The 5,035-nt window shown below is 47.1% G+C and overlaps 1 long non-coding RNA gene across 1 annotated transcript; it reads left to right on the top strand.

Moving 5' to 3' along the window:
* Positions 1 to 258: 258 nt before the first annotated feature.
* LOC140588402 (uncharacterized) lies at positions 259 to 2,904 on the top strand. The gene is made up of 2 exons (XR_011989748.1): positions 259 to 2,276; positions 2,382 to 2,904. It is a non-coding gene; the product is annotated as an uncharacterized lncRNA (long non-coding RNA).
* The last annotated feature ends 2,131 nt before the right edge of the window (positions 2,905 to 5,035 follow it).

The raw sequence follows: 5,035 nt of genomic DNA, 5'->3' as shown, positions 1-5,035 counted from the left end.
AAATCCCCTAATCTCAGCTAATTTTTCCTGACTTGCACGTGGCACGGGAAGTATTCCAGAGAATACCACCGTGGATGTTCTGCTTCTAAGCTTATCCGCGACTTCTATAAATTTATCTTGCCTGTAGGTGTGAGTGAATGGTGAATGTGCTCTGTGATTGCGTGCCTGCCTGCGTGCAATTGTGCGTGCGTGCGTGCGTGCGTGCCTGTATGTGTCTGCATGCGTGCCAGTATGTGTCTGCATGCGTGCCTGTGTATGCGTGCGTGCCTGTGTGTGTCTGCGTGCGTGCCTGTGTGTGTCTGCGTGCGTGCCTGTGTGTGTGTCCGTGCCTTTGTGCATGTGTGTGCATGCCTGTATGTATGCCTGTGTGTGTGTGTGCAAGTGTAACTGTGCATGTCTGTGTGCTTGGGTGCGTGCATCCCTGTCTGCGTGCGTGCCTGCCTGTATGCGTACCTGTGGGCATGCGTGCCTGTGCGTGTGTGTGCAAGTGTAACTGTGCATGCCTGTGTGCTTGCGTGCGTGCCTGCCTGTCTGCGTACCTGTGAGCGTGCGTGGGCCTGTGTGTGTGTGCCTGCCTGCGTGCAATTGTGCGTGCGTGCCTGTATGTGTCTGCATGCGTGCCTGTGTGTGCGTCTGTAAGTGCCTGTATGTATGCCTGTGTGCTTGCGTGCGTCCCTGTCTGTGTGCCTGTGCGTGTGTGTGGGCCTGTGTGTGTGCGTGCCTGTGTACATGCGTGTGTCCGTACCTGTGTGTGTGCGTGCCTGCCTGTGTGCAATTGTGCGGCCAGTATGTGTCTGCGTGCGTGTCTGTGTGTGTCTGCGTGCGTCCCTGACTGTGTATGTGCCTGTATGCATGCCTGTGTGCGTGCATGCGTGCCTGTCGGTGTACCTGTCTGTGTGCCTGTGTGTGTCTTCTCCGGAGAGTCGCCACCTTGTCGTGGTGGGGAGGCTTGCGTGTGCCAAAGATCCCGAGAGCGATACCGTCTGGAGCCACGCTCCTGGTAGGGTCACCCTTGGCGGTAAGGTTGAGGGGGAGGTGCCAGACAAAGCGCGACTCAAGAAAGACCTCAACAGCGGAGCAGGCGGAGGATTGTGTCCAGGCATGCAGGTGGATCACAACAACGGCTGTGAAGGTGGAAGAAGGCTGCAGCAGAGATGGACCTTCAACTGTCTTGGAGTCCATGCCGTTGATAATAGGTTTGTCTCTGTCAAGGACCGTGTGGTGGCTGTTTATGCCCCAGTCTCCCCGTGTCATCATGGGGTTTCCCCCCACAGTCCCAAAACATGCTGTGGCGAACTCAGGTTAGAGGGATGGTGGAGAGGGCAAATCAAACGCTGAAACAGAAATTGGCCAAAATTTCAGAGACGACAGGCCTGCCCTGGGTCGATGCAGGAAGGCCGATGCGTGTTTTGTCTCCCTCACGATATGTTACACTGGAGACCGTGGATGGGGATTTTCTGACTTATCTCACAGGTCTGCGGTGAGCGATAGGTGCAGCCTGGGACCAGGTTCGTGCCAATTGGAGGAATGCGGACGGTAACCCGTTACAAGCTGTGACACCGCTCGAACCAGGGAACTGGGTGTTAGTTCGTGACTTGAGAGGGAAGAGATGGACCACGCCGAGATGGAGGGGACCACACCAGGTCCTGATGGTGACCCCTCACGCAGTGAAAGTGGAGGGAATCGACGCCTGGGTCCATCGGGTCCACTGCAGACGCGTGTCCGACCCTGGTGGTTCCTTCAAGACTGGCCCCCGAGAGGGTCACAATTGTGTGGAATCTACGGGATTCCGTACACCAATCATGATATGGCAGTCCTAAATCAAATTTGCTCCGGCTCTTTGTCCGTCTTGGCTGCTCTGCTGACTGCGTGCTTATTCACGGAGCAGACGGTCTCTTAGTCGAACTGAGTAATGGTTTGGGGTTTATTCCATCCCTTGGTGTAGCAGACCTTCAGACAGAGGTGGCTGCCCTGCAGACTGCAGTTGAAAAAGTGACCAGTCAGACACTTGACACTGTGAAGGCCGTTAAAGGTGAATTATCCACAGCGAAGCAGGTAGCTCTGCAAAACCGTGAGGCATTGGATCTCCTATTAGCTGAGAAAGGTGGTGTTTGTGCTATAGTGGGGAAAGAATGTTGCACGTACATCCCTGATTCCTCTCAGGCTGTGCAGGATCTAGAGGACGCAGTGCACAAACAGCTGTCTGAGATACATGAAGAGCATGGCCTGTTTGAGTACAGCTGGGACAATTGGTTCTCCTCACTGGTTTATCCGGGGTGATTAAACCATTAGTTTTTAGTATATTGCTTTTGCTTGTAGTGTTGCTACTAATCATATTGCTAGTTCTGTCTTCCCAGGCAAAATCTCTTATGTTCCTGCAGGCTCCCTCTTTTCCATACGTGGATGATCCTCCCATTCCTGCCTGGCTCTATGGACCTCAGCCCCCGGTCGTCATCAATGTCACCAGCAACACCAACACCGCTGGTGACTCGTGTTCCATCCAACCGCCACCGGCCCACTTCTGCCCGTTGCGCTTTCGTCCAGAGGACTACTACACCGTGGACTCTGATTATTTGTGAACAGCGCGGATCTCGCGTGTTCAAAAGGGGGGAGTGTAGAAGAAAAATTGGACATTGGTAGGCCCGGGAGGGGAGGCATATTGGGTCTGTTATGTCTTAGGCTTTAGGCAAGAAGAGATTGTTTTGAACACTGCTCTACGTTTGAGCTCCATTTGTTGGTGTTTTGTGACCAATCAGGACTTAGAAGTCCTTATAGGGAATTGGGAGTTATGCTTTATCAACTGGTGGCTCTGTGTGCTCGGGGTACTTGGTACCGAGCGCCAGAGTGTGACGGGAGCGTTTGTTGGAATTGCTGGAATAAAAGAGATTTTCTTTACTCACCAAACTGAGAGGTCCAGACTTTTATTCTAGGTAACTCTCTGTGTTATCACACTGTAAAAAACATCTGTAAAATAAGTCAAAAGTCTGCCAGACAAAACCTGTTAACGGTGAAAAATATTTTAAGATGGTTAAAATCTGTTAAAATACAGTAACTTTAACTGATAGGAATACAAATTTATGCCATACTTCAACAGGTTTTGTAAGTTTTCTATCACATTAAGTAAGTTTAATAACATTTTTCAAGGTTGAATGATTATCTGTAAAAATAAGTTGTTAAATATCCTGTAAAACATTTAATTTAACCTGTAATTTGAAGGTTTTTAAGCTATAACTAAACAAGCCTTGTCTGGTTTTGGAAGGACCAGTTATCTATATATACCACATAAAAAGACAAAAAGATCAGGTGGCAAGATAGTTTATTTTGCTTTTTCATTATTTCAGCACATTACCTATTGAAATGGAAAAAATACAGTAAGCAAATTAGTCTCCAACTTGGGACAAATAACCTTAATAACCTTAGGTAACAACTGCACAGCTTCCAAAAAATGTACAGAATTCAACTGGACCTTTTGGAACAAAGAATTAACTAGCCCTAACCCACACGAACACGGGGAGAGCATGCAAGATCCACAAAGAAAGCCTCAACGGGCATTCAACCCAGGGATCAAACCCAGGACCTTCTCACTGTGAGGCGGCAGCAGAAACCGCTGTGCCACCACACTGCCCACATATGAACATAAGAACATAAGAAATTTACAAACGAGAGGAGGCCATTCGGCCCATCAAGCTCATTTGGGGAGAACTTAACTAATAGCTCAGAGTTGTTAAAATCTTATCTAGCTCTGATTTAAAGGAACCCATGGTTTTAGCTTCCACTACACTAGCAGGAAGACTATTCCATACTCTAACTACACGCTGTGTAAAGAAGTGCTTCCTCAAATTTGTTTTAAAATGTTCTCCCGCTAATTTCCACTTATGGCCACGAGTTCTGGTATTTAGACTAATATTGAAATAGTAATTTGGCTGAACAGCATCCAGACCCGTTAGAATCTTATAGACCTGAATCATATCCCCCCTTAGTCTCCTTTGCTCAAGGCTAAACAGATTCAGTTCCGCTAACCTCTCCTCATAAGACATTCCTCTAAGACCAGGAATCATTCTCGTAGCTCTTCGTTGCACCTTTTCTAAAGCAGCAATGTCCTTCTTGAGGTATGGTGACCAAACCTGCACACAGTATTCTAGGTGGGGTCTTACCAAGGAATTATATAAGTGTAACATCACCTCCCTTGACTTATACTCCACACACCTAGAGATATAACCCAACATTCTATTGGCCTTTTTTATTGCTTCCCCACACTGGCGAGAGTGGGACATGGAAGCATCAACATACATACCTAGATCTTTCTCGTAATCAGCTACCTTTATTTCAGTGGAACCCATAAAATATCTGTACTTTATATTTCTGCTCCCTGCATGGATTACCTTACATTTATCTGTGTTAAATTTCATCTGCCAAGTATCAGCCCATTCGCTAATTAAATCCAGATCCCTTTGAAGCCTCTCTGCTGCTAGATCAGTATCTGCTACACCGCCCACCTTGGTGTCGTCTGCAAATTTAACCAATTTACTGTATGTATTTGTGTCAATATCATTAATGTAAATTAGGAACAATAGTGGTCCTAAAATTGAACCCTGCGGTACCCCACTATGAACGGAGGCCCACTGTGACATTGTGCCTCTAATAACTACTCGCTGCTTCCTGTCAGTTAGCCAGTTTTTGATCCAAACTGCCACAGTTCCTAAAATCCCTGCAGCTTTAAGCTTTAGCAAGAGCCGTTTGTGGGGGACAACATCAAAGGCCTTCTGGAAATCTAAGTAAATCACATCATAGGCCTTTTTGTGATCAATTTCACTTGTAGCTTCCTCAAAGAACTCAAGTAGATTCGTTAAGCAGGATCTACCTCTCCTAAATCCATGTTGGCTATCCTTTATAATGTTATTTGCATCTAGGTAATCTACCATTTTCACTTGAATTATAGCTTCCATTATTTTTCCAGTAATGCTAGTTAAACTGATTGGCCTATAGTTTGCTGGATTACTTCTATACTTCTATAGATTCTAACGGGTCTGGATGC

The sequence above is a fragment of the Paramormyrops kingsleyae genome, chromosome 3 (assembly GCF_048594095.1).
Source record: "Paramormyrops kingsleyae isolate MSU_618 chromosome 3, PKINGS_0.4, whole genome shotgun sequence".
Taxonomy (NCBI): Eukaryota; Metazoa; Chordata; class Actinopteri; order Osteoglossiformes; family Mormyridae; genus Paramormyrops; species Paramormyrops kingsleyae.
This window is presented reverse-complemented; position numbering and strand designations above follow the sequence as displayed.